The sequence below is a fragment of the Thalassophryne amazonica genome, chromosome 1 (assembly GCF_902500255.1).
Source record: "Thalassophryne amazonica chromosome 1, fThaAma1.1, whole genome shotgun sequence".
Lineage (NCBI taxonomy): Eukaryota > Metazoa > Chordata > Actinopteri > Batrachoidiformes > Batrachoididae > Thalassophryne > Thalassophryne amazonica.
Window position 1 is genome coordinate 150,596,087 of NC_047103.1, and position 23,573 is coordinate 150,619,659.

General features: G+C 39.8%; 1 long non-coding RNA gene across 1 annotated transcript; it reads left to right on the forward strand.

Annotated features, from left to right (window-relative positions):
• The first annotated feature begins 203 nt into the window (after window positions 1-203).
• On the forward strand, window positions 204-15,437 carry LOC117520664. The gene is made up of 3 exons (XR_004563725.1): window positions 204-641; window positions 11,576-11,579; window positions 15,427-15,437. It is a non-coding gene; the product is annotated as an uncharacterized LOC117520664 (long non-coding RNA).
• Window positions 15,438-23,573: the final 8,136 nt, after the last annotated feature.

Here is a 23,573-nt window from a genome sequence, read left to right on the forward strand (position 1 = left end):
GAAATTAATTGAAAATTAATTTCATTAATATTCTATTTTATAAACACTACCCAATCTGCTCCCCACTAGTGGAGCAGATAAATATGACTTTTGGCCAAAATTGTTCACTTGGTGATACAAGCATCAGATTTGTCAAGCGTGCTCTTCATAAATCAGTGTTTTAGAAAAAAGTGCTGGCGACTTGAAAATTCAATATGGCGGCCAGGTAGGGGTCAATGAAGATTTACACAGGCATTAAAATTTAAAAATGCACCAATCATATTGAAAAGTATAACAGATTATTTATCTGATCATAAATATTCCAAAAAAGGTATAGTTTGGACTATGTATGACTAAATGTTAAGGAGTTATGGGGGTAAAAACAGCAAGAATGGTGGCAAAGGTCAGTTTCAGTTTGTACAGGGTCAAAAGTTAAAGTTACTCCAATTTTTGAAAAATGTGATGAAAATTATTTATGGAGTTAATAGGGTTTTAAAAAGGAAAGTTTGCACCATGTGTCATGCTTAGTTATCATGTTACATATGTAACGTGATAACATGTCACATGCCACAGAATCCAATGTACATCGACATTGTTTGACCTTTACTTTGCAAACCAAGCATTCAACACAGTCAAAACTAATCCATTTATTAATCCTATTAGTTCCATATTAGTTCCATATGTGTCAGTTTAACACTTATTGAACAGTGAACAAACTGTATGTTTGAATGAAAACCACTTTCATTTCATTTTTCATTTTAATTATTTGCATTCATCCGACTAGATCTCCTGGGTGTATCTCCACAAAAGAAAGCTTCATGGCTGATGATAAACCAACAGCACAGATGTCCTATTAGCTGTTGGTATCTACAAATAAGTAAGAGCCCATTTTGGGGTGTTTTTTTTTCCTCTTTATGAGGGTAAATCTGTGTTTCATTAACAACATTATTGCATCACCAGCAATCATTGAGGGACAATAAGTAGTTATCATGTCACTGCTGTCAACATGGCGACACCCCAGACATTCCGGCTGTTCCGGATCTCTATAGACCTAAGGCTGACGTCACGTAGGTTTTGTCCAGTACACAACCCCAATTCCAATGAAGTTGGGATGTTGTGTGACATGCAAATAAAAACAGAATACAATGATTTGCAAATCCTCTTCAACCTATATTCAATTGAATACACCACAAAGAAAAGCTATTGAATGTTCAAACTGATAGACTTTATTGTTTCGTGCAAATATTTGCTTATTTTGAAATGGATGCCTGCAACACATTTCAAAAAAGCTGGGGCAGGGGCAACAAAAGACTGGGAAAGTTGATGAATGCTCAAAGAACACCTGTTTGGAACATTCCACAGGTGAACAGGGTAATCTGAAACAGATGAGTGTCATGAAAATTCAGTAAGGTATATCTTATATATTATATTCCAGTTCTAAGGTGGAACTATGCCAGTAATGACTGGGTAGTAAAAGAAGCATCCCCAAAAGGCTCAGCCGTTCACAAGCAAAGACGGGGTGAGGATCACCGCTTTGTGAACAACTGTGTGAAAAAAATAGTCCAACAATTTAAGAACAATGTTTCTCAATGTTCAATTGCAAGGAATTTAGGATTCCATCATCTACAGTCCATAATATAATCAGAAGATTCAGAGAATCTGGAGAACTTTCTACACATAAGCGGAAAGGCCAAAAACCAACATTGAATGCCCATGACCTTTGATCCCTCAGGCGGCACTTTGTACAACTGATAGACTTGACTGTTGTGTGTTGGGGGGTTTTGGCTGGACATTTTGGTGTTGTTTTCTTTTCTTTGCTCTCCAGGTGGTATGCAAACTGTTTTTTTTGTCTGTGGAGACGATGCTGGCAGAAGAGTCCTTCACCCTCATCAGCATTATTAGCTGCACCTGTGACATCAATGTTGTTTAAACATCTGGTTCATTTTGATTTATAAATTAAAACCTTAAGTCAAACCTGCCTTCCTTTTGAGGACTTCGGCCTCATGGCTGGACACGCTGTATGCTGTAAAGGGGAATAACTTTTGTTTTTTTTTTGTAGCAGTAAAAAAGGTCCCTCCTGCTGGGGTAGAGGTGACCTCAGCTCCTCTCAGCTGCCTCACTGCTGCAAAATATGTAGCAGTCAGGAGCCACAGGATTATAAACGTTCACCCTTACTATGTACATAACCGTTAGCGGTCTAAAAGTTATCGGAACTAAATGTATCAGAAGCTAATTGGTCCGCTGATAGTTTCTGACGTTAGCTGAAAAGCTAATCCGCTAACAAAAAAAAGCTTTGATAATTAGAAGTTAGCAGATTTGTGTAACTGTGCTCACCACTGATACAGTGTATGGCGTGTATGGGAGTGACTCAGTTTTGGAGCAGGCCTCAAGTGACCATTTAAGGAACTGCAAGATTTGACAGTTCTGTGTTGGCTCCATTTTCCATCACCAAGGTTTGGGGCATGATAAAGGATATTGTTTGTAGTGTCTCTACCCAGTAAAACCAGTAAGTGATAATTGATCACAGCTTTCACCTTCCTTTTAAAAAACTGAAAAACTTTACACTTTAGGTCCCACCGCAGCCCACATTAGAGCTTCAATAACCTAGAAAAACCCCCAGAATGTTTAGTTGTTAAATTATTAATAATTTGTATAATGTCAAGCTTAAGTTCAATTTTGAGGAGAAATTCTAATGAAACTACACAAAGTAAAAAGCTGCTAAGAAATGGCAGGGCACAAACTAGCAGTGGTTTGTCTTGGATGTTTCGGGGTAGTCCAATACTTTGATGTCTGTAAATCATTACACACAAGGGGTTATTCCCATTCTAATCCAATTCCAACGTTTGCATGGATCCGTGTCCACCACTGAAGGCTACATCTTAATCTGCATAATAATAATATAATTTGGTCAAAATGTTACGCAGACAAAGGGTGTGGTTGGCTCGTCAGAGCTTATCCTGGCAACAGTGTCTTCATGCCAAACTGGAAATTCTTTGGCGTTGTTGCTCCACCAGTTTCTGTTTCTGTTTCTTCTTCTTCTTCTTCATGTTTAATGGCGGATGGCAACCTCTCGCTCTCAGCTGACAGCGCCATTATTGACATCTGCGTAGCAACGTGCATGGACAGGGTGCAGAGTAACACATTTAATGTGAAATGGTTTTAATATTCTGCCACCGTTTACACAAACGTTTATGGTCTGAAATCTCACATGATTAACCACTCAGATTTGTGGAAAAACATTGCAATTGGATTAGAATGTGCAATGATAGTAACCAAAAAAAAAAAAAAAAAAAATCTTTTTTCAGTTCATCATCAAATTTGTATAAAATGTCCAGATTTCAATCACCTTTCTCCTCATAGCTGAGCTCCAGACTCTACAAAAACCGAGTCATTAAGTGGTTGTGTTAGGGGCCCGGTGGAACTGAAGTTAATAATTGATTTGACTGATGCATTTCAATATCGTCTTTTTAAAATTTTACAATATTGCATAAAATCTTCAAAAATGACCCTATCTCAGCTTTATTTAACAGTAGTGGAGGGGTCATGTTTAATGATGTCACCTGTCAGCGGGCCCATCAGTGGATATCAGGCTGCCCCATCACTGAACTGTTGAACTGGGTCAGAGGCAGCACCATTAATTGCATATTTTATCATTCTTCCAGGGCAGAGAGCAGATATTAGGACAAACTGAACGGTGAAAATTACACATTATACTGTGAGCTCCAACATTGAAGCAAGTGTGGCTGACCCTCCTGGCATCTGCAGCACTTTCACAGAATGTCATGCCTACAGATATGAATATAATCTGAATTTCTCCATGTGAAAAAATGGCATCCAAACTGATCTTGGAAGAGGACCAGGCTGTGATGACATTGTGGCAGATGCAAAATTTCCAAATCAATCAGCATAATAGTTTAGGGAGTAGAGTTGTGCCTGCTGACAGACAGATCTCCCTACGGTTATCACTTCCTGCCAAAATCCATTCCTCAAGATGTTCACAGAGATTTCCTCATGAAAAATAAGAACCAAAGTGAATTTATGTCTTCTAAAGTTTACCCAATATGGCCTGTGTGAAGAAAAATACTCCCAGTTGTTTACTTTCCTTCTCCTTTCGATATATCTCATCTTATTGCAGTCACCATCAAGATAACCTGCATCCATTCTGCAGAGGAGTCACAGTATTATACAGCAGCAGTTAGTTTCCGCTGAGGTGTCACATGATCCTATCCATAGGCTCTGGGCTACCAATATGTACACCTGGGTTCAATTTCCAGTCACATCTGTTCAAGTACAAGTCCTTCTTCTTTTTCTCTCGGCTCCTCCTGTTAGGGGTCGCCAGAGCAGCCAGTCGTTTCAGTCTCACCCTGTCCTCTGCATCTTCCTCTGTCACAGAAATCACCTACATGTCCTCCCTCAGCACATCCATAAACCTCCTATGGGACAAATATCCTCCAAGTCCCACAATTCTGTATTCTGCATGTAGAAATTCTCCTGCTATGTGCAAAACTTTGGCTTAAAAGGGCTCACATTAGACTCAGTTGGATTTGTCATATAAGTCGATGTCTGGATTTGTACTTGCATCCTCTCACTTTCCAAGATTTTTATTAAACAATCTGGTTAGAAACTCTACTGCCATCTCTCCTAGACATTTCCATGCCTCCATTAGAATGTCATCTGGACCAACTGCCTTTCCACTCTTCATCCTCTTCATAGCAGGCCTCACTCTTCCTTGCTAATCTCTTTTACTTCCTGATTTACTCTCACCACATCATCCAGCCTTTTTCTCCGCTCATTTTCTTTATTCATCAACTCTCCAAATATTTCCCTCCACCTTCTCAGCACACACTCCTCACTTGTCAGCACATTACCATGTGCATCTTTACCACCCTAACCTGCTGCACATCCTTTCCAGCTCTGTCCCTTTGTCTGGCCAATCGGTACAAGTCCTTTCTCCTTCCTTACTATTCAACTTCTTGTACAGCTCGCAATATGCCTTTTCCTTTGCTTTGCCACTTCTCTTCTCGCCTTATGCCGCATCTCCTTGTACTCCTGTCTACTTTCTTCATCTCTTCAACTATCCCAAACTTTTTCTCCAACCTCTTTCTCCTTATGCTTTCCTGGACCTCTTCATTCCACCACCAAGTCTCCTTGTCTTCCTTCCACTGTCCAGATGTCATACCCAGTACTGCCCTAGCTGTCTCCCTCACCACATCTGCAGTACTTTTCCAGTTGTCCAAAATTGCTTCCCCTCCAACTAGTGCTTCTCTCACCTGCTCGCTAAATTTCACACAACAGTCTTCCTCCTTCAGCTTCCACCATCTGATCCTTTGTTGAGCTCTCACTCTCTTCTTCTTACCTCTAAAGTTCATCCTACAACAACCATCCTATGCTGTCTAGTGACACTCTCTCCTTCTACCACCTTACAGTCTGTGATTTCTTTTAGCTTGCATCTCCTATAAAGAATGTAGTCCACCTGTGTGCACCTTCCTCCACTCTTATATGTTACCCTGTGCTCCTCCCTTTTCTTAAAGTAGGTATTCACCACAGCCATTTCCATCCTTTTTTGCAAAATCAACTACCATCTGTCCTTCCCCATTCCTATCCTTGATACCATATCTACCCATTACTTCCTCATCACCTCTGTTCCCTTCACCAACATGCCCATTGAAGTCTGCTCCTATCACCACTCTTTCATGCTTGGGCACACTCTCCACCACCTCATCTAATACACTCCAGAAATCTTCTTTCTCCTTTATCTCACAACCTACCTGTGGGGCATATGCACTGATGATATTCATCATCACCCCTTCAATTTCCAACTTCACACTCATCACCCTGTCAGACACTCGCTTAACCTCCAACACACTTTTAAACATACTCTTCCTTTAAAATGACCCCAACACCATTTCTCTTCCTGTCCTCACCATGGTACAACAACTTGTACCCACTGCCGATGCTCCTGCTCTTACTTCCCTTCCACTTGGTCTCTTGCACACACAATATGTCTACCTTTCTCCTCTCCATCATATCAGCCCGCTCTCTCCCTTTACCAGTCATACTACCAACATTCAAAGTCCCCACTCTCATTTCCACCCTTCTAGTTTTCTTCTTCTCCCGCTGTTCGTGGCAACATTTTCCTCCTCTTCTTCGTCGTCTTCACCCAGCAGTAGCCCAAGTTCCACCGGCACCCTGTTGGGCAATAGCACCGGGTTGTGGACGTTGTTAACCCGGGCCGCGACCGATCCGGTATGGGAATTCGATTCTTAGTCTGCATAGTTGGGTTGGCTTTGTTTTACCGCCCGGATGCCCTTCCTGACGCAACCCTCCTCATTTATCCGGGCTTGGGACCGGCACTCAGAATGTACTGGCTGCACACCCCATGTGGCTGAGTTGCTAACATCATGTCTTTGCTGCTTCATATCAAAGAAAGTGATTCGTTGAACTTATTGGTGCAATGGCTTAAATGAAATTTTTTTTAAAAGAACAGTGTTTACAACAAACTTCAAGAAACAGATTACCTTTAGCAGACACACACACACACAAAAAAAAACTCAAGTAGTTGCTTTTCTTTTTTTTACAATATATTATCGCGCCACTCTTAGGGGGGATACAACATTCTATAACGCTGCTCCCATCGTGAAAACGGTTACTGCTCTGGGTTTCTTCTACTATGTGCCGTGGTACTATGGTCTGTCACTGGTCCCTAGTGGAGATGCAGAAATGTCAATCAAAACAATAATGATATCAGAAGAGCAGGAGTAAAAGCTGCTGGTGAAGGGACAGAGGAGCTCGTCTGTCTATGCACCCAAAGCGATCAAATGGATTAATGGGATTATTAACCATCAGATGAAATGTAAAACCTCTTAAATCATTCTAAAGTCAGTTTTAAGCAAAAAATGAGGGCGATAATTGATGAGGTCCGTTACTGACACTGTGAAATGATGAAGGCGATCGGCTCCGCCATCTTCCTATGATGAAATAATGCGGAATTTATGTGGAAATGATTGTTGTACAAAAGCTCAGACATCTGTCACTGAGATAGATGATGACTGGAGTGTAGTTTGAAGCAGAAACGAGGTGATAATCAGCGAAACGCTGGTGATGTTCAGAATGACGCATGCGCAGTGAGGCAGGATGGACCAATTTTTAGGAGGACTGTTCGGTTCTGCGACACTGGATCAAATTTGTCAGGCGATGGTGAGTGCCAGTCTGTATCTCACTTTCAAATATGAGAGTGATTGGGGCATGTTTGATTAAAATTTATATAACGGCTGAGTGGGATCCTGTCATTTGTATGTCACATGACATGGATTATTTGTCCCATTTGTGTGCATTGCATTTAGAGTGCAAATTTGGTTCCGTATGTTTGTACCATTGCACTATGCACACACACACACACACACACACACACACACACACACACACACACACACACACACACACACACACACACACACACACACACACACACACACACACACACACACACACACACACACACACACACATAAAAAACAATCCACTTCACTGTAAGGCGTCCTGGAGGCTGTTTGCAGGAAGTTAGAATGAAAAGCTGGACTAATTTCTGAACTTAATTTTTTTCAACTGCACTGAGGAAGTACACAGTCTTTTTTTTTTTGTAGTACACACACAAGCGTCGACCCGGTTGTGTGAGCGCGTGAGACAATGACACAAGCAAGAGGATGATTTGATTGAGCTAACTGATGTGGCTAGTTCTTATAACCACACACACACACACACACACACACACACACACACACACACACACACACACACACACCACACACACACACACACACACACACACACACACACACACACACACACACACAGTGTGTAAATCTACTTTTACAACCCCACAGAACAACATAACCAGAATATGATTTAACACGAATAACTCAATGGGATCCGGTTTTTGAAAACCTAAGATATCATCATCATTCAGATCCTTGGTGCTTATACAAGGACTGTAGCACTTCTCTGTGCTTGCGTCACATATGATGTCTCTGTTAATGAGAAAAAAAAAGGGAAAACTGCAACTCAGTTATGCTGCCCACATCTTGCACATTTCCTCTACTCTCTGATGTCCTTTGGCCCTTTTACCCAGTCTCTCCACTTTGGAGCCCAAAACTGAGGAGGAGAGACAGCATCCATCATCGCTACTGACACCTCATTATAAAAATAGTGATCTCAGAGGCTGCACCACATGGCACTGTGTGGCACGAGGCCACCTGCCATCAACTCAATTCACTGGGCCAACCTGCAAGCTGAAGGCAACCGTCAGAGGATGATGGGTTGAGAAAATACTGTGTATATGTGTGTGTGTGCGCGTGTGTGTGATACAGTAACAGCAAACATGAAAAAACAAAAAAAAAAACTAGAAGTCTAAACCGAAATGATGTAAACTTTGGCTACTGCATACAAATACTTGCAGACAGCACTTAAGCAGAAAATATCACAGATGCCTCTCAGCAGCCAAAGGATTTCTCAGGACAAGTCCAACGCAGCCCTTTGGGTTCAAACTGCTGACTTTAAAAGAGATGAATGGGCTTTTCAGACTGACATCAAAGCAGCGGGGATCGGCATTTATTAAACTCGAAACAACAACTCTGGGTCTGTAAAGCTGAAATCATCACACAAATGAAAACTGTTTGATAGAGTTTCGTGGCATAAACTAGCTTTTTTTTAAAAAGTGAAAATTTACATATTTACCATAATCCCTGTCAATAGCAACATTATATGTTGAATCATGCAAATGTAATTCTAAACTATTTCTGTTTATTTTTCTGTTGGTGTCAAGTTCAGCTTTGGTTAGCTTGACCGTGAATTTTAATCAACAGCCGGTAAAAGCCTCTCTGATATTACTGATCTTGGAGGAGTCTTCTGTAAACTAAAATGACCATGATCAGATTAGCTTGATGTGGTGTCTATAAGAGACCAGCAGGGGGCCTCACCCTATATGCATAAAAAGAGGCGGCTTTAACATTTTCTGTGCAGTCGTTGGTGAGCAGACAAGCGAGACTCTACGTGTTCTTCCTAAACGCAGCTTTTATTGCACCACAAGCACACACGCACACACACACACACCACACACACACACACACACACACACACACACACACACACACACACACACACAAAACACTTGACATTTTATGTGAAACCATTTAATACAATACAATCCCACCTTTTTTACTCCCTTTGATTCATTTTATTAGGAAACGGAGCGTGCCGCAGCCTCAGCTTACCTAAATTCTGGGTCTTTTAGTGAAGCTTAGGGCTAGTGGCCAGCGATCGCCTTAGTAATTCCTATTTTTCTTGTTTAATGCTGGCAAATTTTCTTGTCTTTCTGACACCTGATTCTGTTTTTTCTCTCTGTTTCTCTCCAGAGATAGGTGTGGTATTGTGCTGGAGACCCTCCTGTCCTGTGCACCAACTGCATTTCCTGTATATTAGTTTGTGAATTGTTCTGTAATTATGTTTGTAGCATGGCCCAAGCAGAGGGTCACCCCTTTGAGTCTGGTCTGCTTGAGGTTTCGTCCTCAGAGGGAGTTTTTCCTTACCACTGCTGCTCTGGGGGTTAATAAGGTTAGACCTTACTTGTGTGAAGCGCTTTGAGGCAACTGTGTTGTGATTTGGCACTTTATAAATGAAAATAAATTGAAACTGAAATGAAATTGAAATTATGTGATTCTCAGTCATGCAGGTCATGGTATCCAGGCAGGTTGAGTCAGGTCAAGCGGAACTAAGCAAGTCTTGTTTAGCTCAGTTGACCTGACTCAACCTGCCTGGATAATTAGCCAGCTTCACATTAACTAGCCAAGTAGGTTAACATATACAAATTGCAAAAATGAATGACTTTTTAAAATAATCAAATCAAGTGTAAGACCATATGCTGGTCCTCGCTCATCACCACATCCACCACACCACAGAACAACCTTGGGTTCTGGATGGGAACCACACAGGCAGACAACCAATCTATCCATCTGCTGCAGACACCTATGTTATAAATAATAACAACAATGATTTATATGCAAATGACGTGTCTGTTTGTTGTCCTTTCGGTTGCTCCCATTTTTTCTTGTTCGGGGTCACCACAGTGGACCCAGCCAGATCCACATTGGTATTTGGCATACATTTTACACCGGATGCCTTTCCTGATGTAACTCCAGTTTTACTTGGAGAAACACACACAGCTGCTGGTGTTCCGAAGAGGTCTCCCATCCAAGTACTAACCAGGTCCTGCACTGCTCAGCTTCTGAGATCTGACAGGATCAGGCTCACACAGAGCTGCTGAAGAAATGAAATATTTGCTGGAAATTTGGGCAGATGAAAATATACAATCACAACTGGATTTTACTCTCAATAATTCTGATGGGTTTTTTTTAATAATTTGAGAGTATGTGTGAGTTCACAACAAATGTATTGATGTAATGTATTAATGTTTTGATGATATAAGTGTGTTTGGGTACTGAATAACATTACATTGTGAAATATGGTCACTACTGGGGAACAATCTCACTGGTGCAAGCACGTAATATGAAAACTGAAAGATTCCACTAACATAATTTTTAGCCTAACATTTATCTTTAAAAGACTGGAGAGTTTGACTGGGTGCAAGAATGTAATTTGTCTTAATTTTGTTTTGTATTTTTTTTAGCCTGAAATTATTTCTGCCTCTCTTCTAATAATGTCACTTGAAAAAATAAGTTGCTGACAGGTTTTTATACTATTTTAACATAAATGTCAAAACATAGCAATGTGTTAAACTGAAGCGATTGAAACATGAAATTTGAAGAACAATTTTAGCTCCCCTGGTAAATACACCATTCTGTGTCTGATCCACCTGAAAGGCTTTGACTTGATTCAGTGCGATGCCGTCAATCATCCTGACATCCACAGGAGCTAAGGGACTAAAAGTGAGAAGGAGTCACACAAGTAGAAACTGTAGTGTTTTCTAACCTTATGGCATCTGAAATATTATTGTTTATGGAGAAGTTAAAATCCCAGCACTCCATCCAGTTTCTAGTTCACCACTTTCTAGTTCATTACTCTGTGAAAACATGATTAGAAAAAGCAAATATAAATGTTACGTACACAATCAAATCAGAAGCATCTCAATATGTTTCACAGCTAATAATCAATATGCAATTACAGTTGTATGCAAATGTTTGAGCACCCCTGATAATTTTCATGATATTCCTTTATAAATCATTGGTTGTCTGTATCAGAAATTTCAGTTAAATATATCATATAGCAGACGAACACACTGATATTTAAGAAGTGAAATGAAATTTCTAGCATTTAGAGAAAGTGTGCCATATTTAAACAAAATTAGGCAGGTGCATAAATTTGGGCACCCTTGTCATTTTATTGATTTGAATACATTTAGCACTTGGAACACAAAATTGGTTTGGTAAGCTCATTGACCCTTGACCTCCTTAGACAGGTGAATCCAATCATGAGAAAAGGTATTTAAGGTGGCCATTTGCAAATGTTTCTCCTCTTTGAATCTCTTCTAGTGAGTGGTAACATGGGACCCATTAAACAACTCTCAGATGACCTGAAAACAAAGATTAGTCAACATCATGATTTAGGGGAAGGATATAAAAAGCTATTTCAGAGATTTCAGCTGTCAGTTTCCACTGTGAGGAACATAGTGAGGCACAGTACTATTTAAGGCCTGAAGTGGCAGGCCAAGAAAAATCTCAGATAGGCTGATGCGAAGGATAGTGAGACCAGTCGTAGTCAACCCACAGACCTGCTCCAAAGACCGACAACATGATCTTGCAGCACATCATGTCTCTGTGCATCGTTCAACTGTACAGTGCACTTTGCACAAGGAGACGCTTGCTGTAATGCAGAGGAAGTCTTTTCTACATACACGCCACAAACAGAGTCACTTGAGGTATGCTAAAGTACATTTGGAAAGCCAGCTTCATTTTGGAATAAGGTGCTGTGGAGTGATGAAACTAAAATTGAGTTATTTGGACATAACAATTGGCGGTATGCATGGCTGAAAAAGAACACAGCATTCCATGAAAAACACTTGCGACCTACAGTAAAATTTGGAGGTGGTTCCACCATGCTGTGGGGCTGTGTGGCCAGTGCAGGTACTGGGAATCTTGTTAAAGTTGAGGGTCACATGGATTCCAGTCAATATCAGCAGATTCTTGAGAACAATGTTTGCGCCAGGGCTGGATCTTTCAACAAGACAACGACCCTAAACACTGCTCAAACTCTACTAAGGCATTCATGCAGAGGAACAAGTACAGTGTTCTGGAATGGCCATCTCGTCCCCAGACTTGAATATTATTGAAAATCTGTGGTGTGATTTTGAGTGGGCTGTCCATGCTCGGAAACCAACAAACCTGGTTGAACTGGAGATGTTTTGTAAAGAAGAATGGTCTAAAATATCTTCAACCAGAATCCAGACTCTCATTGGAAGCTATAGGAAGCATTTAGATGCTGTTATTTCTGAAAGGAGGATCTCCTTAATATTGATGTATTTTTTTTCTGTTGGAGTGCCCAAATTTTATGCACCTGCCTAATTTTGTTTAAAGAATTATTGCACACTTTCTGTGAATACTAGAAACTTCATTTCACTTCTCAAATATCAGTGTGTTTGTCTGCTATATGGTATATTTAACTGAAATGTCTGATTCAGACAACCAATGATTTATAAAGGAATATCATGAAAATTATCAGGGGTGTCCAAACTTTTGCATACACCTGTATATCAAATTGGTGTAATAGCAAAGTTCCAAATAATATGGTTTGCAAATTTTGTTAAAAGATAGCGAAAAGTGTTTTTAATGTGGAATGATGGCCATTTCATATTGTTTTAGGTCAGTAGTAAGACCTTAAATCAGTTTGTAAAATGAAACCCAAACAATGATGTCAACAAGAAAACAAATACTGTGAATTCTCAATGTAACAAACCAGAAAGCCATCCATCCTCTTATTCCAGTTAAAGGTCATAGGGTGTTGGAGTCGATTCATCTGAGAGAGACTGAGGGTGTTTTCTTATCACTCTTGGTGTGAACCAAAATAGTAAGTGTGAAAGCTCCTTCAGACCACTGTCCAGACAAAAAAACAAACAAACAAACAAAAAAGCGATGCCCAATCTAGGCATAGTATAGGGCATTAAAGTAACAAAAAAAAGATTTGAACTATCATGATATCACGCAGGTACTGAGTGAGATGGTTAGAGCTTCATAACGGTGCATCTGGTAAGCTGGACCTATACCGGAGGTAGGTAATAGGAAGTTGAATGGCACAGATTCTTTAACAACAGATGGGGGGGATAGCTCCAAATTGTGAACATGTGAATGCTTATCTGATCCACATGAATCGCAGAGCACCATATTATTGGTGTAAATGATGCAATATTTGGTCAGAAGGGACTATATAGAGGGAAAACAGCAAAGGACCAAGAGAGCTTTGTGGTACACCACATTTTCTTTCCCACTTTTAATATATAAGAGTGATCTGACAGCAGTCAGCCGTTGTGCTTTTACACTTAGATATGGTAAATACCACAATACGCCAGAAGGAGGGGAGTAAAACTCCTGCTAATTCAGTTTTTTGTTTTTTTGGAGATATTAGCCTAAAAAATATCTAAATGTGATTACTGAACTATGCTGGCAGCAACCTGTAGATGTCTTTAAATAATTTATAGCTCGAATCGCTTAGACCTCATCATATTACCTGCATAGACTAATGATCAGGGTTGGGAGGGTTACTTTAAAAATGTATTGCGATACAGTTACTAGTTACCTGTTGAAAAATGTAGTCAGTAACATAATCCAAGTACCATAATATTAAAGTAATGTAATTTGATTACTTTCAATTACTTCTGGATTACTCCAATATCAAATATGCTAATACAAACAAAAGAAAATAAATATAAATAGTCTTGACTACATAGTACAGTTTATTAAGCAAAAATAAAACTTTCTTTTACATGGCATGTTCTGTTTTACTTCACATTATGAATTAAGAGCACCCACAATATTGTTTTAAACACACCCAGTGTTCACCTGCTAAATTTTCAACAAAAAATGCCAACAATTAAAGGATAATGAAAACTCAGTCGGTGTGCGGATGAATTTGTAATTAAAAGTGGCTTGCAGAACAATATACAAAACAAAAAAAGTCTACTACTTGTTCAGTAAACATAAAATTGTCTTACTTTAGTCTTTTACATGGCATTCGCACCATGTTTAACATATCAGTCCATTTAATGAACTTTCAAAATAAGAACAAAAGCATAATGAAAACCATTAAGTAAATACTGTCAGTAAGGAGGCGTGATCGCCATTTTAATTCCGGGCAAGTTAGTGATTTGCGCGCATAGACGTTCAAGAAACAGGTGGAATTGCCGGAAAGCTGCGCATGTTGGCAAAGCCACAAACAGAGGAACAAGGGAGACAATATTTCCTTCCATAAGTAAGTGGTTTTGGTTCTTCTTGTCACTTTGTCCGTGATATTTGGATGATAAACAGCTGTATGTTTCCTGCCGTACCTGTGTCGCCCGATGACACGGACCATTAACTCTTCACTTATGCCTAGTTGATATTTTCCACTGCTAGACCAATGTCTAGTTAAAGTACTTGTCGTTAGTGATTAAAATTGTTCGACGAGACTGGGGATTTTTTTTTTTTTTATTTGCACCTTAAAATAATGAGATTATAATGACCCGCCCACACAGAGAGATGTGCGCACACACCACTGACTTCATGAATGAAACTCGGTCAATCAAGGACATTTGTGTAAAAATATAATATGTATATAAATGTATTGTAATGGTTTTAGGAGCCGCGCTGCGTTGAACATCAGCTGCTGCTGCAGGACGCCTCAGCTTGAACAACGCAGATCCGTGTAACTTTCAACACTAATATTTGGGAATGTGTGTGTGTGTGTGTGTGTGTGTCAGAGTAAGTTTAATACTTTCCTGACATAATTTAATGTAATTTAATCTTACTGGCTCAATATCGAGGTCAAAATGGCATTTTAACACGTATTTTGCGAGCATTTTTCTGAGTGTGTCCAGTCACGGATCTCCATTGAAAATGCATTAACATCCGGGTACTTCATCAATATTTTGCCGGGTTAGGAGACGTCATGTCGCTGTCCATGAAGGGACGTTTTCATTTCAAAGAAAAAATATATATTATATACAGATAATATCATAAAATGCATTAAAATTGTAATCCTGCGAAGTAATCCCCATTTTTACTAAATATACCTGTAATCTGAATACGTCCTTTTTTCTGTAACTGTAGCGGAATACAGATACATTTTTTTGTATCCTAATTACGTAACGCTGTTACATGTATTCCATTACTCCCCAAGCCTGCTAATGATGACCCCATTAAAAGTGTTTCCTGATTTAAAATGACAACCACTTTACCTGATCAGGAGAAGCAATAATTGGTTTACAAAGAAAGGATTCATTGTTGTTGTCAGTGTCCTACTTCACATTTTTTAAAGTGAGCTGCTGATCAACATTTGCTGGAGCACTATTGGCATTTGACACATGAAGCATCACATGCAAAAGCTCTCATTTCACTGTGTAAATGTTTTTATACCTACAAGTACTTTCTTGCCAAGAGGTGAAGCAAGCATTTGAGTTTTTATTTTTCAGCATGTGAGGTGCCACTTTGTGTCAATAAACATGTCATTAAGAAATTTGTATAACTTCAAATGTCATCTAAAATACAGCAGGGTAGCCTCAGCGATTGCTGCAAGCAGTGCAACTATTTTTTTTAACCTCCATTAAGGCAGTTATGGTTTCGGTTATGGTTTCGCTGTTCTTACAAAAGGACTTGAAAGGGTTTCAATAAATTTGGTGAAAAGGTAGGCCTTGGGTAGACTCTAATCCTGACTGAAGGATCAAAGTAATCACCAATCAGATTACTTCTACAATCATGATCAAAGTTCATTGATCAGAACCAAAGGCTTGGATCAAACAGTGCTACAGAAGAGACTGAAGAACAAAGCTTCAAGATCAAAGCTAAGTGCAAAGATGAGTAATCAGGATCACAGCTCAGTGATCAAAATCAAACAAATCAAAGCTAAAAATCAGTGACCAAAGGTTCAAAATCAATGTTACTAGTATCGTGCTTAAAAATGAGTGATCATGAACAAAGTGCAGCAATCACAATCAAAGGTTAGGCTCAAGAAAATTCTGGAGAAGAGATCAAAGTTTAAGGTTAAAGGTAATTGATTTTGACCACAAATCACAGTCATGGATAAGTAATCAGGTTCAAAACTTAGTGATTAGGATCAAGGGTTCGGCTCACTGGATGCTGAAGAAGGTATTTGATATTCAAGTCTCGTTATGACCTTGACTTTGACCTTTCAAAATTAATCATAGTCAGAGGTCATGTGACCAATGCAAAGGTGATATATAACTTCATATTGGTGTCAATAGCAACCACCGATGTTTGACATGGGGTTGATTCCTAGTCATGCTACAGTGCCTTGGATTCACTTCCTCTGGCTTTTATAGATTTTAATTTGTCTATGCTGTTTCAAACACAAAAAATAAATCAAGCTTCTTGATATTAAAATTCATAAAGTTATCCTCCTTAAACTCAAATTGAAAGCAAATCTCTTCAACTGTATATAAATTAAATAAAAATATCAATGCCAAGATGGTGGGTTGCACACGTAATGGACCCCTTTGATATAACTGATGCAAATCATTAGTTTTATTGCCACTTTTCTTTAGACAAGTCAGGGGATGGATACAACATTTTCAGGTCTCCGATATCTGACTTAAAAAATGAGGTGGGCTTCATAGATAATTGGCAAAGCTTCTAGGGAAACCTGGTCTTGTTAGGAGAGACGGCATCCATCCCACTTTGGATAAAGCAGCTCTCATTTCTAGAAATCTGGCCAATTTTCTTAAATCCTCCAAACCGTGACTATCCAGGGTTGGGACCAGGAAGCAGAGTTGTAGTCTTACACACCTCTCTGCAGCTTCTCTCCCCCTGCCATCCCCTCATTACCCCATCCCCCGTAGAGACGGGTGCCGGCTCCCAGACCACACAATAACCAGTAAAAATCTATTTAGCATAAAAATTCAAAAAGAAAAAATAATATAGCACCTTCAACTGCACCACAGACTAAAACAGTTAAATGTGGTCTATTAAACATTAGATCTCTCTCTTCTAAGTCCCTGTTATAAATGATATAATAATTGATCAACATATTGATTTATTCTGCCTACAGAAACCTGGTTACAGCAAGATGAATATGTTAGTTTAAATGAGTCAACACCCCTGAGTCACACTAACTGTCAGAACGCTCGTAGCACGGGCCGAGGCGGAGGATTAGCAGCAATCTTCCACTCCAGCTTATTAATTAATCAAAAACCCAGAAAGAGCTTTAATCATTTTGAAAGCTTGTCTCTTAGTCTTGTCCATCCAAATTGAAAGTCCCAAAAACCAGTTTTATTTGTTATTATCTATCGTCCACCTGGTCGTTACTGTGAGTTTCTCTGTGAATTTTCGGACCTTTTGTCAGATAAGATAATTATAGTGGGGCGATTTAACATCCACACAGATGCTGAGAATGACAGCCTCAACACTGCATTTAATCTATTGTTAGACTCGACTGGCTTTGCTCAAAATGTAAATGAGTCCACCCACCACTTTAATCATACCTTAGATCTTGTTCTGACTTATGGTATGGAAATTGAAGACTTAACAGTATTCCCTGAAAACCCCCTTCTGTCTGATCATTTCTTAATAACATTTACATTTACTCTGATGGACTACCCAGCAGTGGGGAATAAGTTTCATTACAGTAGAAGTCTTTCAGAAAGCGCTGTAACTAGGTTTAAGGATATGATTCCTTCTTTATGTTCTCCAATGCCATATACCAACACAGGGCCAGAGTAGCTACCTAAACTCTGTGAGTGAGATAGATTATCTCGTCAATAGTTTTATATCCTCATTGAGGACAACTTTGGATGCTGTAGCTCCTCTGAAAAAGAGAACCTTAAATCAGAAGTGCCTGACTCCGTGGTATAACTCACAAACTCGCAGCTTAAAGCAGATAACCCGTAAGTTGGAGAGGAAATGGCATCTCACTAATTTATAAGATCTTCACTTAGCCTGGAAAAAGAGTCTGTTGCTCTATAAAAAAAGCCCTCCGTAAAGCTAGGACATCTTACTACTCATCACTAATTGAAGAAAATAAGAACAACCCCAGGTTTCTTTTCAGCACTGTAGCCAGGCTGACAAAGAGTCAGAGCTCTATTGAGCCGAGTATTCCTTTAACTTTAACTAGTAATGACTTCATGACTTTCTTTGCTAATAAAATTTTAACTATTAAAGAAAAAATTACTCATACCATCCCAAAGATATATCGTTCTCTTTGGCTGCTTTCAGTGATGCCGGTATTTGGTTAGACTCTTTCTCTCCGATTGTTCTGTCTGAGGTATTTTCATTAGTTACTTCCTCCAAACCATCAACATGTCTATTAGACCCCATTCCTACCAGGCTGCTCAAGGAAGCCCTACCATTAATTAATGCTTCAGTCTTAAATATGATCAATCTGTCTTTATTAGTTGGCTATGTACCACAGGCTTTTAAGGTGGCAGTAATTAAACCATTACTTAAAAAGCCATCACTTGACCCAGCTATCTTAGCTAATTATAGGCCAATCTCCAACCTTCCTTTTCTCTCAAAATTCTTGAAAGGGTAGTTGTAAAACAGCTAACTGATCATCTGCAGAGGAATGGTCTATTTGAAGAGTTTCAGTCAGGGTTTAGAATTCATCATAGTACAGAAACAGCATTAGTGAAGGTTACAAATGATCTTCTTATGGCCTCAGACAGTGGACTCATCTCTGTGCTTGTTCTGTTAGACCTCAGTGCTGCTTTTGATACTGTTGACCATAAAATTTTATTACAGAGATTAGAGCATGCCATAGGTATTAAAGGCACTGCGCTGCAGTGGTTTGAATCATATTTATCTAATAGATTACATTTGTTCATGTAAATGGGGAATCTTCTTCACAGACTAAGGTTAATTATGGAGTCCCACAAGGTTCTGTGCTAGGACCAATTTTATTCACTTATACATGCTTCCCTTAGGCAGTATTATTAGACAGTATTGCTTAAATTTTCATTGTTACGCAGATGATACTCAGCTTTATCTATCCATGAAGCCAGAGGACACACACAATTAGTTAAACTGCAGGATTGTCTTACAGACATAAAAACACATGGATGACCTCTAATTTCCTGCTTTTAAACTCAGATAAAACTGAAGTTATTGTACTTGGCCCCACAAATCTTAGAAACATGGTGTCTAAGCAGATCCTTACTCTGGATGGCATTACCCTGACCTCTAGTAATACTGTGAGAAAATCTTGGAGTCATTTTTGATCAGGATATGTCATTCAATGCGCATATTAAACAAATATGTAGGACTGCTTTTTGGATAGGCGCAATATCTCTAAAATTAGAAAGGTCTTGTCTCAGAGTGATGCTGAAAAACTAATTCATGCATTTATTTACTCTAGGCTGGGACTATTGGTAATTCATTATTATCAGGTTGTCCTAAAAGTTCCCTGAAAAGCCTTCAGTTAATTCAAAATGCGCAGCTAGGTACTGACAGGGACTAGAAGGAGAGAGCATATCTCACCCATATTGGCCTCTCTTCATTGGCTTCCTGTTAATTCTAGAATAGAATTTAAAATTCTTCTTCTTACTTATAAGGTTTTGAATAATCAGGTCCCATCTTATCTTAGGGACCCTCATAGTAACCATATCACCCAATAGAGCGCTTCGCTCTCAGACTGCAGGCTTACTTGTAGTTCCTAGGGTTTGTAAGAGTAGAATGGGAGGCAGAGAGCCTTCAGCTTTCAGGCTCCTCTCCTGTGGAACCAGCTCCCAATTCAGATCAGGGAGGACAGACACCCTCTCACTTTTAAGATTAGGCTTAAAACTTTCCTTTTGCTAAAGCTTATAGTTAGGGCTGGATCAGGTGACCCTGAACCATCCCTTAGTTTATGCTGCTATAAACTTAGACTGCTGGGGGGTTCCCATGATGCACTGAGTGTTTCTTTGCTCTTTTTGCTCTGTATGCACCACTCTGCATTTAATCATTAGTGATTGATCTCTGCTCCCCTCCACAGCATGTTTTTTTCCTGGTTCTCTCCCTCAGCGCCCAACCAGTTCCAGCAGAAGACTGCCCCTCCCTGAGCCTGGTTCTGCTGGAGGTTTCTTCCTGTTAAAAGGGAGTTTTTCCTTCCCACTGTCGCCAAGTGCTTGCTCACAGGGGGTCGTTTTGACAGTGGGGTTTTTCTGTAATTGTTGTATGGCTTGTGCCTTGCAATATGAAGTGCCTTGGGGCAACTGTTTGTTTGTGGTTTGGCGCTATATAAATGAAATTGATTTTGATTTGATTTTGATTTGACTTGTATACTTAATATTCAATGTTCACTGTCAAAGAAAGTGATTAGGATCACAAATCAGGATCAAAGCACAATGATTGGGGTTAAAATGTAAGGATGAAAGAATTTGGAGAATAAATCTAATGTTTACAGATCAATATGATTAGTATCACAAATCATGATTAAAGATGAATGATCAGGATCAAGGCTGAGTTATTCAGGATCAAATAGGAGAGATCAGGATCAAAGGTTAGGTGCAACTAATGTTATGCAAGCAATTAAAGAGCAAACGCTGAAGATCAAAAGTAAATGATTAGGATCACAAATCAGAATAAAAGATGAGCTAGCAGGATGACAACTCTAGGATCAGGATCAATAGTTAACATCAAAGAATGTTAGAGAAGAGGTCAAATATTCATGATGGAAGGTAAGTGATTGGGATCACAAATCAGGATCAAAGATAAGGGTTCAGGATCAAAGATTATGTTCAAATAATTGTAGAGACGAGCTTAAAGAGCAAAGGTTCAAGATCAAAAATGTTATTCAGATCACAAGTGAGGATCAGGGATGAGTGAATGAGATGACGGAAAAATAAATCAAAGGAATAAGTCTTTCACTATGAAAAATAAAGAGATAAGATTTGAAGATATGGGTAGCTCAATGCCTTATCTCACTGACTTACATGCTGCAGAAGATGTCAACACAGACAACAGCGACACTAACATGAAGGGTTTCCATGTAAATAAATGAGTCTACAGGAAACTCTTACAGAGTAGAGAACAGGTTGATTCCAGCCTGGAGAAGTGGTGATATGCTCTGGAGAGAAGGGGAATAAAAATCAGTTGAAGCAAGGCTGAATAGATGTGTGAATGAGAGTGAGACCAGTGAAATTTAAGTGACAAGGAGTAGAGGTGGTGAAGGTAAATGAGTTTCAATACTTCTGGTCAATTATCTAAATTAATGAAGGGTGTGATAGAGAGGTGAAGCAGAGTGTGTAAGCAGGGTGAAGTGGCTGGAGAAAGGTGGCAGGAGTGATTTGTGATAGAACTATATCTGCAAAAGTGAAGGGGAAGGTTTACCAGATGGTAGTGAAACCAGTTGTGCTGTATGACTTTGAGGTGGTGCCACTAACACAGCTGGAGGTGGCAGAGCTGCAGATGTGATTTTCTTTTGAAATGATGAGGATGGACAGAATTAGGAATGAACATATCACAGGGACAGCACAGGTAGAATGTTTTAGAGACAGAGTTCGAGGCAAGCCTGAGATGGTTCTGATATACAGAGGGGGGACCCAAGGTATACAGGGAGAAGGATGCTGAGGATGGAGCCACCAGGCAGGAGGAGAAGGAGGACAAAGAGGTTTATGGATAAGGTGAGGGCGGGCATAGAGGTGGTTTGGGTGACAGAGGAAGATGCAGAGGACAGGGTGAGATGAAACGGATGACCTGCTGTGATGATTGATAATGGGAGCAGCTGAAAGAAGAAGAAACTGCAGCAGGAGCGATGCTCTGAGCAAAAAGACAATAGAGGACACACATCTTATTTTACTTTGTACCTTCGATCAGACTCAGTGATGACGGTCCACAACAGGAACTGGTGGGTCATGGTCAGTACAGAATAAGTTCACGATCTGTTGTTTCACTGGAAAATGGTCATTGATTCTGAATTCTTTTAAAATATCTAATAATGGAGTACTCTCTTCCCTCGAGGACTGAAAATGATGAGAAAAGCATGACTTAATTTCTTTCACAGCTTTGGGCGTGGGCAATCCTCTCCGGTGTCATCGGGGTCACAGCTAACACCAACACAGGGCTGCTAATTGGCTTTCCTCAAGATTTAAATGAAGTTCAGCCTGACAATTTCACAGATGGAGGCTGTCATCTGAAAGAGGGGAGTTCAATCAGGTAACAGCCACACTTGAAATAAGGGCCGTAAGATCTTTCCATTCTTTTCAAATGAGACAATTACCGCTGATGCCCGAGGCATACGCAGAACACAGGCTGAGGCGACATCAATCACTTCTTAAACAGAAGAGAGTATTTGAGTAACAAGGTTTATGTTGTGGCCTCTTGCCCAATGGCTGCTGAGACAGGCTGCAGCCCCCCCGAGACCCATAACTGGAACAAGCGAGTTTCACAAATGGATGGCTATGTTGTGCATCTACATAGTTTTCAAAGAATCACACTGAGGATGAGTTTTTTGGCTTTAATAAACTCAATATCATGACTAACAATTGACGAGCATTTTGACAGCGCATTCTTCATTTAGACAGACGGCCCAACTTCCATCTGGCAAAAAAAAAACAAACAAAACAAAAAAATAGCATGCCGTGGTCTGCACCTGTCACTCCAAGATTCCACCTGATGTATTTATGATTTGAAACAAAAACATATCGCTTTCACCCTCAGGTTTCCACATTAAAGCTTTTTTAATGTTTCTGGACCTCTGGGGTTGCAATCCATAACAACTAAGGTGAAATGGATCATAAAAATCATGGTTTCAATCATGAATCTTCATTCCACAGAGACGGCTCTCACTAAAGTGGTGAATGATCTTCTGCTTGCAATGGATTCGGACACCGCTACGGTTCTGGTGCTGTTAGATCTTAGTGCTGCATTTGATGCTTTGGATCACCATATTCTAAACGATAGGCTGGAAAATCATTTTAGGATTACTAGGAGTGCCCTTGCATGGTTGACATCATACCTGACCAGTCGCTCTCACTGTGTTTTGTACTAACACTACCTCTAACCTTAGTGACATGAAATTTGGGGTTCCACAGGGGTCTGTCTTAGGCCCCCTGCTTTTCTCCATTTATATAGCACCCCTTGGGCACATATTGTGGCGTTTTGGTATTACCTTTCATTGCTATGCTGATGATACTCAGTTACATGTGCCGATAACTGCTGGTAACTCATTCACATAAAATCCTTAGAAGATTGCCTTGCATCAGCAAAAAGGTGGATGTCTAGCAATTTCCTACTTTTAAACCCTGACAAGACTGAAATGATGGTTCTTGGTCCAGGGGGACATCGGCATCAATTTGACAAGCTAAAGCTTTGCCTAGGCTCGTGTGTCATACAGCACACTGACAAAGTGAGGAACCTTGGTGTAATTTTTGATCCTACATTGTCCTTTGATCTCCACATTTGAGATAT